Genomic DNA, 13440 nt, shown 5'->3' on the forward strand with positions numbered 1-13440 from the left:
AGAGAGCATGCGATCTTGAATATTTGGAGAGGGAAGTTAAAAAATCTGATCTGGATGTAGACTGGGAATACATTGAAGAATTCTTTCCTGTGTACGATTCAGTACCAGGTACGTCTAGGGCAAATATTGAAGATGACTTCGACACCAGAAGCATCAGAGAAACGATTGATAAAATATATGATGAAAAGGGGCTAGAACAAATACCCCAAAGAGAGGGGGAGGACAAGCGCTTGGAAAGCACTCAGCTGTATGACACTGAGGATGTCACCCAAAGTAGTGGGAATAGGGAACTATCCATGGATAGATTAGAAATCAGTAGAAACAATGAAGACACAAGAAGTTGCATGAATTGGGGACAAACAATGTCCGACTCCGAAAGAGAGGGCCTCGAGGAAAATGAAGAAGGGAGGCAGAGCGAAAGACGCCTCCCAAGGGACAAAGGGATACGAAGGTCAGACACCAGCGATTCTGCACCAAGGGCATCAGAGTCAGCCACGCAGTCTGACCCACATGAAGGAGTATCTCATGGTCAGAGGGGGGTGTCTTCCACCGCCCTATGTAGACAGACTAAGGACATTACCAGGTAGACAGCGATGCAGGAATATTACCCCTGCAATAGACAGGAGAACAATGAGAGAAGAAAAAGAGGGCTACACATTCCAGTTTCTGCTACTAGAGAAGGGGGGAGTAAGACCACAATATATTCCATGGCCACACATGGATCGAGAAAACTTAAAAAACAAGCTTCCAAAGCTGACACCGGGAGCCGGAAAGTGAATACATGAGTTAGAAAAAATGACAGGAAGAAACACGTTAGCTATAGGGGAAATTAAGGGTCTCCTAGTCACCATACTTGGTGAGAGAGCAGATGATGTGTGGGCACGAGCAGGCTACCCTGGTGTAACCACAATTAATACCTCACATGACAGAGCTACATTTAACAATTGTAAAACCGCAGTATGGAAAGCGCTACGAGTGCTATATCCAGATACTTCCGATATGGGAGCTATAATGAATCGAAAAATTAAGGATTCTGAGGATCTGTTAGTTTATATACAGAATTTCCAAGATGAGTGGGTGCTCGAAACGCATGAATCGTGGATGAAATCAATACCTGTGTTTTACCATATATTGTGCCAAGGCTTGCCAGAATCAGTGCAGAAACAACTCAAGAGATTGGTAGGAGTTAAGGCTAAACCTTGGGCTGAAATACAGTTGACTATCGCACATTACTGTAGACTGCTTCAGGAAAAGAATTGCAAAAAGGAAGCAACTCGAAAGGGAGAGGAAGCGAAATTGGTGCAGAAGAAACTATCAAAGTGTGCTCTTGAAGGAGCCATGCTAACTAGCACAGCTGAATAAAACATGCAGCAGGTGACTAGTCCACAACAGAATAATCTGGGTAATGTAGGGTTTTACCCATGGGGAAGAGGATTTAGAGGAAGAGGATGGCAGAGAAATCAGGGAGGTTTCCAAAATAATCAAGGAGGCTTCCAAAACATTGGAAACCCGGATGTGTCAAATGGGCAAGTAACCCGACCACCGCCAGTATGTTGGCTGTGTGGAATGACAGGGCACTTGGCACGCACATGCAGAAATCAAGGCATGATACAGAACGGCCAAGGAATGGGAGCAGGCATGGTGAATCCACCTGCAGTTTTACAACAGGACGTTGCACAGATTCACATAGTGCAACAACAAGTGCCAGGAGCACAACAAGGAGTGCAACCTCAGAGCATGGGCAGTTTTCCACAAAGACAAGTCCAACAGGCACCATTGCAAGTGCCACAGGCAATGAGCACAGAGCAGACCCAGAACCCTGGAAGGGGAAGTAACAATGGGAGGTGGGAAAATCCACAAGTGCCTAGTGGGCCAAACTTGTATATGGACTAGGACAGCTCACTGGGAACCCTGATCTGTGCTATCCTATCAGTGACCTGTGCAAAGGGGTAGATCAGTAGAAGCACTCCCTGGTATTCTAAAATTAGAGATTGATTTATTCAATAATGTGTAGAAGTATACATATTTTTTTGAGGTGCGGGGGAGGAAGCGTGAACCTGGCACAGGATCACAATAACAATATAAGTAGAAACAAAAGACGAGGATCCAAAATTAGGAACCCTCCCGTCCCCTGCACTCGATCATAAGTCCATCAATTGATGGTTCAGCAATTTTAAATGCATTTGTTGTAGTTAATTAATAATATTCTGATCAAGTTAGTAGTAAGACTGAACACTCAGTGATTTTGTAAAAAACCCAAAAACAGGGGGAGGTTTTTAATTAATGTCACAGTAAATTCACCATACAGATTTGAAGTGAAAAAGCCAAAATGACTGTCTACAAAAAAACATGAAAACAGTAAACAATGATAGTCCATTTATACAATTCGTGGCTGACGCGTTTCGGGATATTCATCCCTTCTTCTTGAGCCTATTGGGTTTGGACTGCAAAACCTAAACAGACATGAAAAACAACATTTAAACAAACATAATAAACGCATGTAAAGTGCAAACATAGTGGTCCTTATTGAACCCACATCGAATTCACATATATAGGTATATCCTAACTGGAGTAGTTCAAATGTAACTATCTGAGGTATTCAGAAACGTTACTCCCCAATAAGGGGTACCCACTGTGGCCAGTGCACCAGGAACAAATCCATGTTCTATATCAGAAAATAATCAAAGGAATAGAGGTGATTACCCATCTGTGAGAAACATCTCCAAGGAGTGTGTGCCAAAAAAGTAGAGTTGCGGCATACCTTAAGTATAGTGGAGGTGAGGCGTAAGAAAACCCTCAAAGTTTGGTGAACTCGTGTTTCTCAGTTCTACCCGCCAGTTGGTGGAGAAAACCCTCGTCTCAGGCGTGCAAGAGGCCTATACATGAGACATAAATGAAGCGGTTCTAAGAGTTTGGATATTCATTACACATGTCATTGGTCAAAAACAATTATTATATTTAAAGTTTTTTTCACAGAAAACGCTAACAACAAAGAAATAAAGGGAAAACAGTCCCTTATGAATAGAGATGAGTAGAAATGAATTAGGTCCATAAGTGCATAACGGGCGTGAAAAAACAATGGAAGCATATGTAGAGCTCTCGCTTACCTTACAATCTGCAAGTTAAAACGGGAGTTACACGTGCGGATGAACTGCTTGCCCGGAAATATTCATATGTCCCAAAATATCCTCGGGAACCAGAATCTAAAGTGCTCGGCTGTAAACATGAAAGAAGCAAACAATTCAGAATGCTCCCCAGTGGAAAGAGGGGATCTAATGGATCGTAGTTTGAAATAGGTAAGGCGCCATTGATATCCTGTTGTATTTACCACTGCCAAGTAGTTTCAATGAAGCTATACGATCGCGTGTGAAAGCAGAAGCCGCTTATGTTGCTCAATGTAACTAAAATACGAGCGCCTCCCGATCGGGGGGATGAGATGCTCGTGTGGACTGTGGAGGGTCTCAGCGTCTCCCTGGCAACGATCTACACAGACACCAGCCCATCCAGAACCGAGTGTGTGTGTGGGGAACATAAAAAAAGGACTAAGTAAAATCTTCATGTGCACTATAGCTGAAATGCTGGTGTTAAAATGAGCGCCATGTGGAAAGTGTATTGCACAATGGAAAAGAGCATGCTGTTGGATTACGGCAAGCAATAATCCACATTGTAAGATTGGACAGTATGTTCGGGATGAGTCTCATAGAGAATTCTAATTATGTTAGTTGTCAAAGGACCCCAGATAAATTATTTTACGAATAATCTAGGTTAAATGAATATACGTGCTGAGTACTATGGCCACAGTGGGAAACCTCCCAAGTGGGAGCTCTAGTGTATGTTAAATAAACCTAAATACAGGACATGTTATATGTTATAAAAACTAAAAAGTGCACTGGTGTAACCGTGGAAACGCCCCCAATGGAGCAGCATGAATACCAACTCCCTATCAATGCGTTAAAAGGCAGAAGCAACGCATTCTAGGACATAAGTAATTAGACAGTGGGCCGGTCGACATGTCCCGGACTCATATGGTTTTAACAGTTGTTCCACTGTGGAAGACAGAAATCACACTCAATAAGTACATTAGAGTGGATTCCATTATAGTTAAATTCAGTCAAAACCATTAAAGAAACAGAAAGGAATTTCGAAAGAGTGTGAACAAGGTAAACTGTCTTTACTCACACACAGTATAGACCAGAGAGGACAGTGAAAGAAGATATCTTAAAACGCTACAGTGTGTTAGCACCATTGTTCTATAGGAGAACATGGAGCAAGGTCAAGTTCAGATAAAACACCTTAGGGAAAATTCCTCATTGAGCCCTTGTGGGTTAAGTGTGTCTAGTTGATGTATCCAAAACTTCTCCCTGCGGGAGAGGATGGATTGGTAGTCCCCACCCCTATGTGGCTTCTTGACGACCTCCATAACTTGAAACTTGATCTGGGCAACCGTGTGATGATGTTCCAAAAAATGTCTTGCCAATGGAGATTTTGTGTTTTTGCACCTAATGTTGGATTTATGTTCGGTTATCCTCTCCTTGACCGCTCTTGTGGTCTGGCCCACATACAGTTTGCCACAAGGGCATTTGATTGTATAGATAACTCCTGTCGACATACAGGTCGCAAAGACTCTGAATTTGAATTTCTTGCCCGTAAGGGGATGTGATATGCTTTCACCCTTAATCACGTTGTTACAATGGGAACACCCCAAGCATGGGAATGTGCCTTTTTTCCTTGTTTGTAGAAGCATTTGTCTATCTTTGGGAGGTTTTTCCGCTCTCACAAGTTTATCCCTCAGGTTCTGGCCTCTTTTAAAGGCCATCATTGGGTATTTGGGTAATAGCTTTTCCAGTAGTGGATCATTATGTAGAATGCTCCAATGTTTCTTAATGGCTCTACCGACTTGAAAGCTTTGACGGGAGTATTTGGAGATGCAAAGTAGTGGAGTATCCTTGTTTTTAATTTTAGGCGTGAGAAGTTGTTCCTTACTTATGTTAGAGGATCTCTTTTTTGCTTCTTCCAAAATGGGTTGTGGGTATCCCCTCTTTTCAAATTTGTCCAATAGCTTAGTGCATTCCACATCCAGCCCCGCTGGGTCAGAGACAATTCTCTTCAGTCTAAGAATTTGGCTGTATGGTAAACTGCTTAGCATTGACTTCGGATGAAAACTCGAAAAGTGCAATAAGTTATTGACGTCTGTCGGTTTATGGTAGACGTTCGTGGCAATTACATTATTCTTGATCTCCAGGCTGACATCTAGGAAATGTAGGGATGGAGTACCTACCTGCATCGTGAATTTGATGCTCCAATGTACTGAGTTTAAGAAGTTGAAGAAAGTAGTCAGTTCATCATGGGTGCCACACCAAATTCCAAAAATATTGTCAATGTAGCGCTTCCATACTAATATCCTGCTTGACCAATCGTCATTTTCCAAGACATACCTGTGCTCAAATCTATACATGAAAGTATTTGCATACACCGGGGCCATTGCTGACCCCATTGATGTTCCCGTGACTTGAAGATAGAAGTTCCCTCGGAATCTGAAATAATTGTTGTTCAGTATTAAGCTTAGAAGTTTTACAATCAACTGTGGGTCACCAGTTGGCTCTGACTTCTTGAATACAGTTTAGGAAATCCGTCGTATCCTTCAGATATGTAGGGATGTTCTGTTTCATAAAAATCAAGACGACCCCCCATTAAGACCTATTGTGGCTGGTACAGACAGTATCTTTGACCCACTATCCATCTATATAGATCGATTACTTCAACCACTCATACAGAACATCCCTACATATCTGAAGGGTACGACGGATTTCCTAAACTGTATTCAAGAAGTCAGAGCACTTAATTCGGATTGCATACTATTCAGCATGGATGTGTGTGGTCTGTACACCTCCATCCCACACGAGGAGGGCATTCAAGCAGTAGAATGGCTGCTATTAAACTCACAGGCGCTAAGGGGTGACCCACAGTTGATTGTAAAACTTCTAAGCTTAATACTGAACAACAATTATATCAGATTCCGAGGGAACTTCTATCTTCAAGTCACGGGAACATCAATGGGGTCAGCAATGGCCCCGGTGTATGCGAATACTTTCATGTATAGATTTGAGCACAGGTATGTCTTGGAAAATGACGATTGGTCAAGCAGGATATTAGTATGGAAGCGCTACATTGACAATATTTTTGGAATTTGGTGTGGCACCCATGATGAACTGACTACTTTCTTCAACTTCTTAAACTCAGTACATCGGAGCATCAAATTCACGATGGAGGTAGGTACTCCATCCCTACATTTCCTAGATGTCAGCCTGGAGATCAAGAATAATGTAATTGCCACGAACGTCTACCATAAACCGACGGACGTCAATAACTTATTGCACTTTTCGAGTTTTCATCCGAAGTCAATGCTAAGCAGTTTACCATACAGCCAAATTCTTAGACTGAAGAGAATTGTCTCTGACCCAGCGGGGCTGGATGTGGAATGCACTAAGCTATTGGACAAATTTGAAAAGAGGGGATACCCACAACCCATTTTGGAAGAAGCAAAAGAGAGATCCTCTAACATAAGTAAGGAACAACTTCTCACGCCTAAAATTAAAAACAAGGATACTCCACTACTTTACATCTCCAAATACTCCCGTCAAAGGTTTCAAGTCGGTAGAGCCATTAAGAAACATTGGAGCATTCTACATAATGATCCACTACTGGAAAAGCTATTCCCCAAATACCCAATGATGGCCTTTAAAAGAGGCCAGAACCTGAGGGATAAACTTGTGAGAGCGGAAAGACCTCCCAAAGATAGACAAATGCTTCTACAAACAAGGAAAAAAGGCACATTCCCATGCTTGGGGTGTTCCCATTGTAACAACTTGATTAAGGGTGAAAGCACATCACATCCCCTTACGGGCAAGAAATTCAAATTCAGAGACTTCGCGACCTGTATGTCGACAGGAGTTATCTATACAATCAAATGCCCTTGTGGCAAACTGTATGTGGGCCAGACCACAAGAGCGGTTAAGGAGAGGATAACCGAACATAAATCCAACATTAGGTGCAAAAACACAAAATCCCCATTGGCAAGACATTTTTTGGAACATCATCACACGGTTTCCCAGATCAAGTTTCAAGTTCTGGAGGTCGTCAAGAAGCCACATAGGGGTGGGGACTACCAATCCATCCTCTCCCACAGGGAGAAGTTTTGGATACACCAGCTAGACACACTTAACCCACAAGGGCTCAATGAGGAATTTTCCCTGAGGTGTTTTATCTGAACTTGACCTTGCTCCATGTTCTCCTATAGAACAATGGTGCTAACACACTGTAGCGTTTTAAGATATCTTCTTTCACTGTCCTCTCTGGTCTATACTGTGTGTGAGTAAAGACAGTTTACCTTGTTCACACTCTTTCGAAATTCCTTTCTGTTTCTTTAATGGTTTTGACTGAATTTAACTATAATGGAATCCACTCTAATGTACTTATTGAGTGTGATTTCTGTCTTCCACAGTGGAACAACTGTTAAAACCATATGAGTCCGGGACATGTCGACCGGCCCACTGTCTAATTACTTATGTCCTAGAATGCATTGCTTCTGCCTTTTAACGCATTGATAGGGAGTTGGTATTCATGCTGCTCCATTGGGGGCGTTTCCACGGTTACACCAGTGCACTTTTTAGTTTTTATAACATATAACATGTCCTGTATTTAGGTTTATTTAACATACACTAGAGCTCCCACTTGGGAGGTTTCCCACTGTGGCCATAGTACTCAGCACGTATATTGATTTAACCTAGATTATTCGTAAAATAATTTATCTGGGGTCCTTTGACAACTAACATAATTAGAATTCTCTATGAGACTCATCCCGAACATACTGTCCAATCTTACAATGTGGATTATTGCTTGTTGTAATCCAACAGCATGCTCTTTTCCGTTGTGCAATACACTTTCCACAATGGCGCTCATTTTAACACCAGCATTTCAGCTATGGTGCACATGAAGATTTTACTTAGTCCTTTTTTTATCTTCCCCACACACACACTCGGTTCTGGATGGGCTGGTGTCTATGTAGATCGTTGCCAGGGAGACGCTGAGACCCTCCACAGTCCACACGAGCATCTCATCCCCCCGATCGGGAGGCACTCGTATTTTAGTTACATTGAGCAACATAAGCGGCTTCTGCTTTCACACGCGATCGTATAGCTTCATTGAAACTACTTGGCAGTGGTAAATACAACAGGATATCAATGGCGCCTTACCTATTTCAAACTACGATCCATTAGATCCCCTCTTTCCACTGGGGAGCATTCTGAATTGTTTGCTTCTTTCATGATTACAGCCGAGTACTTTAGATTCTGGTTCCCGAGGATATTTTGGGACATATGAATATTTCCGGGCAAGCAGTGCATCTGCACGTGTAACTCCCGTTTTAACTTGCAGATTGTAAGGTAAGCGAGAGCTCTACATATGCTTCCATTGTTTTTTCACGCCCGTTATGCACTTATGGACCTAATTCATTTCTACTCATCTCTATTCATAAGGGACTGTTTTCCCTTTATTTCTTTGTTGTTAGCGTTTTCTGTGAACAAACTTTAAATATAATAATTGTTTTTGACCAATGACATGTGTAATGAATATCCAAACTCTTAGAACCGCTTTATTTATGTCTCATGTATAGGCATCTTGCACGCCTGAGACGAGGGTTTTCTCCACCAACTGGCGGGTAGAACTGAGAAACATGAGTTCACCAAACTTTGAGGGTTTTCTTACGCCTCACCTCCACTATACTTAAGGTATGCCGCAACTCTACTTTTTCGGCACACACTCCTTGGAGATGTTTCTCACAGATGGGTAATCACCTCTATTCCTTTGATTATTTCCTGATATAGAACATGGATTTGTTCCTGGTGCACTGGCCACAGTGGGTACCCCTTATTGGGGAGTAACGTTTATGAATACCTCAGATAGTTACATTTGAACTACTCCAGTTAGGATATACCTATATATGTGAATTCGATGTGGGTTCAATAAGGACCACTATGTTTAGCACTTTACATGCGTATATTATGTTTGTTTAAATGTTGTTTTTCATGTCTGTTTAGGTTTTGCAGTCCAAACCCAATAGGCTCAAGAAGAAGGGATGAATATCCCGAAACGCGTCAGCCACGGATTGTATAAATGGACTATCATTGTTTACTGTTTTCATGTTTTTTTGTAGACAGTCATTTTGGCTTTTTCACTTCAAATCTGTATGGTGAATTTACTGTGACATTAATTAAAAACCTCCCCCTGTTTTTGGGTTTTTTACAAAATCACTGAGTGTTCAGTCTTACTACTAACTTGATCAGAATACTATCCTATCAGTGACACCAGACCCTCACAGGGAACCTAGGGTGGATGCCGTTATAGGGGATAAAGAATATTCCTTCCTAGTGGACACGGGTGCAACATGCTCGTGCATACGTGAAGGCAAGTTTTCCTTGTCCGGCGAGGCCATAGATATTCAATGTTTTACAGGAGCTCACAGCCAAGTTCCCTTTACAAACGCACACCCAGTCTCCAGAGGAGAGTCCGAAATGAATGTACCTTTATTATATTCACGTCAGACCCCAGTATACATTTTGGGTCGAGACCTAACGACAAAGTTGAACATGACAATTTCATTCACGGAGGAGGGCATAGTATGCTCCACTCCAGGAATGCACTATTCAAATGTATGTGAAATTATTAGAGTATACTCAGGACACATAGCCATGAGGGCCGTACCATTAGAAGCAGAAATGTTCGCATATGGCATGTGTGTGCTTATGGCGGGATTACCAGGCCTTGCAGACAAAACCCTGAGAACCCCTAATGAGTTCCTATTTAGACCAAGAATACCGATGCATGAGGAGGAGGGACAGGTATTTCCCTTGATGATACACACAGTTGCAGTGTGAGGGAAAGTGGTATTGGTTGACGGTTACGATGATGAAGGAAGACAATGGTGCGCGATTATCACCATCGAAGAAGGATATCAAGTGACTGACGTCACCGATGATGATCTGTTTGAAAAACAAGCAGAAATGGGAGAGACAATGGTAGAGGTAAGCCTCACCTTTCTGGTAAAGATGATTAAAAGAGAGGTACCTCAGAAAATGATGTTGGCACTAAAACGTCCTCAATATTTTGATGACGATATAGCTAAAGTGCCTATCTCAGTGTGGACTACCGGACCCTATGACGTGGGTCTCTTGAAGGGGGTTGGAGAAGTAAGGATTAAATTGAAACCAGGAGCAATTCTACCAAGAGCCCGACAATATCCCATGTCCAGAGAGGCAGATGAGGGAATTTTTAAGACAATTTCTGCCATGATGGACCAGGGCATCTTAGTGACATCAGAGTCGTCATGCAATACCGAGATTTATCCGGTCAAAAAATCAAAGGGAAGGTCTTGGCATTTAATTCAGGATTTACGCCCAATAAATGATATTGTTGAGGCCGAGTTCCCTTTAGTCCCTAACCCGGCTACAATTATATGCAATATACCCGTTGAGGCGAAATATTTCACGATGATTGACTTGAAAAATGCATTTTTCTCAATCCCATTGCACCGTGACTCACAAGATCTGACAAATGCGTCTGCGAAGCACCAGGCTGCTACAGGGATACTGTGAGTCTCTGTCTATTTTTAACAGAGTCCTACGGATGGATTTGAGCAATATTGCCCTAGAAAGTGTTGTCTTACAATATGTGGATGACATCCTAATTTGCAGCACCATAGAAGAACAATGCAGCCACGATTTTGTTCAGCTATTGACTATATCGGCTGAGAAAGGATATAAAGTTGAAAAGGAAAAGTTACAATATTGTCAACAAGAAATGCTGTACATAGGCCAGCTGATCTCACATGAAGGCAAGAAAGTGACCCCAGAAAGGACTGAAGCCATATTGAACACGGCTAAGCCACACACGATAAAGCAAATGCAGAGCTTTCTAGGCCTGTGCAACTATGTTAGGGCATGGGTTTTCGATTACAGCTCTTATACTAAGCCTTTACTTCAGGCCCTAAAGAAGGCCCAAGTGACAAAAGAAAAGATTGAATGGTCTGAAGTCATGGAGAAAGGGTTTGCTGAACTCAAGAGAGCGATTTGTACGGCTCCAGTTCTCGGAATTCCCAATTATGCAGAGGAATTTTACCTGTTTTCACACACAGATGGCAGTGTCATGATGGCAGTGCCCACTAGAGAAACCAAAGGGCACATTGACATTTCAGAGAGCTTCTGCTTATGAAGTGATCATATCAAACCCATCGATTAAAATAGTCTGATGTAAAATAGATACACAGCTATGTTTATAGCTGAGCCAGTCACTGAAGGAGAACCGAAACATGACTTTGCAAATTATGAAGAATTATATGATGAAATCCCCAGGGTAAAAGAAAATGCCTTGGCAGGAGGAGAGATCGTCTCTATTGACGGGTCTTCGAGAATCCATCAAAGCGATGGCAAAGATACACAGGCGTTGCTGTGATAAAGCACACAGCAAATAAAGAGTTTCAAGTGCTTATTAGTGCACGAATACCATCTCATTATTCAGCACAGGCTGCAGAATTATTGGCGTTGATACTCGCCATTGAGAATCACGCAGACCAGGAAGTAACGGTGTACAGTGACTCCGCCTATGTGACGTCAACAGTGCACGGAGGCTTAGCGTGCTGGAAAAGGAGGGGCTACCTCTGAGCGGACGGCACGCCAGTGCAGCATGCAGCCTTATTGAACAGGCTGATTAAGGCACTACAGCTCCCAGTGGGCATAGCGGTCGTGAAATGCACCGCCCACATCAAGGGGACAGATTTTGTCTCACGCGGGAACCGAGCTGCAGACACAGAAGCAAAGCATATGGCATCCAAAAGTGAGACGATTATGAAAGTCAAAGTGGCATGTACCAATGAAAGAATGATCGTTGCACGAACAACATCTGAAGCCTATAACGATCTTGGGCAAACACAATTAATGGAGCTCCAAGGGGAGGCGCCACAGGAAGAGAAAAACCTATGGAAACGTCAAGGGTGTTCTTTAAACCCCTCTGACAGCTTGTGGTGACAAGACAGCACTGGTAAACCAGTAATGCCTGCAGCCCTATTAAAAATAGCGCTGGAGCAGTTACATTACCCAGCGCATATGACAAAAGAGAATCTAGCAGCAATGCTCGCGGAAGACTGATTCATACCGAATTTAGCCAAGCATGTTGCGTTCTTTATGGTGAACTGCATAATCTGCCGGCAATTCACCGCTGGGCACACACTAAAGGTTATGAGAGGAGTCATCCCCAGGCCAAATGGGCCTTTTCAGAACTTGCATGTCGATTACGTCAACATGATTCAAGTATGCAATGGGTACAGATACATAATTGTTGTGTGTGTCCATTCTCTAGATGGATAGAGGCAGGTCCATGTACACACCCAAACTCTACCAGTGCAGCAAATTTTTTAGTGAGGGAAGTGTTCCCCAGGTGGGGGGTGTGCAAAGTCATGAGATCAGATAATGGCCCTAATTTTGTTAATGGAGTGTTCGAGCAGAGTAGCTTGCTGCTTGGTATAAAGCACAAGTTCTCATCAGGGTATCATCCACAAGGTAATGGGATCTGTGAGAAGCTCAACGGCTTGTTGGAGGAGAGAATAACCAAGTTGAAGCTTACTCTAAAGAGGGGATGGTTGCACTGCCTACCATTTGCACTGTATGCTCTTCGGACCAACCTGGCTCTGACCATCATCTTACGCCACACGAGATAGCCACAGGAAGAAGAATGAGAACGCTCCTAAGACCCTGAGATAGAGCTAGATGTGATGTCCAGTAAACAGGAGAGGTTTTAGGATCTGAAATGCAAAACTATCTGAACTGTATGACATTTTGCCTTACTGTAATTTCAGACCAGCTGCAGCGATGACGAAAAGGGTGCAGCGCAGCACAGAACACAGAAGGAGACACTACACCAGACTCAGTTCAAGGTCCACATGTTCCACTCGTCTTCCCTGGAGACGCCGTCTTGGTGAGAAAACATACAAGGAAAAGGTGGGACGAGCCAAGATTTAACGGTTCTTTCGTCATAGAGGACTGCACTCCGTCTGCTGTGAAGCTACAGGGCAGGAGAGCATGGATTTTTCTCGGTGATATCAAAGCCTACATCGGAGAGGGCCCCCTGCCTGCACCCCAATGAGAGGAATCGATGAGCAACGGGGAAGAACCACAGCACGTGCAGACGAGATCCATGATGAGGAAGAAGGACACATGACCAGCAAAGTAAAGACAAAGAACTTTTTGCAAAAGGTTGTGGCTTCATTTTGGACACTCTTCTAAGCAAAAAAGGGGATAAGGACATAAGAAACAGACACTCTGTGCATCCCAGTTGCAGGGTGAAGAAGAAAATTGCACGTGTAAGCCACAACATAGTCTGTTGACTTTGAAC

General features: G+C 42.9%; 1 long non-coding RNA gene across 1 annotated transcript; it reads right to left on the reverse strand.

Annotated features, from left to right (window-relative positions):
* Window positions 1–2263: 2263 nt before the first annotated feature.
* Window positions 2264–2852, reverse strand: LOC138493379 (uncharacterized). Its single transcript, XR_011276408.1, has 2 exons — window positions 2762–2852; window positions 2264–2453 (listed from the first exon to the last, which is right to left on the reverse strand). It is a non-coding gene; the product is annotated as an uncharacterized lncRNA (long non-coding RNA).
* Window positions 2853–13440: the final 10588 nt, after the last annotated feature.

Source organism: Ambystoma mexicanum, chromosome 10, assembly GCF_040938575.1.
Source record: "Ambystoma mexicanum isolate Mex_15411 chromosome 10, UKY_AmexF1_1, whole genome shotgun sequence".
Taxonomy (NCBI): domain Eukaryota; kingdom Metazoa; phylum Chordata; class Amphibia; order Caudata; family Ambystomatidae; genus Ambystoma; species Ambystoma mexicanum.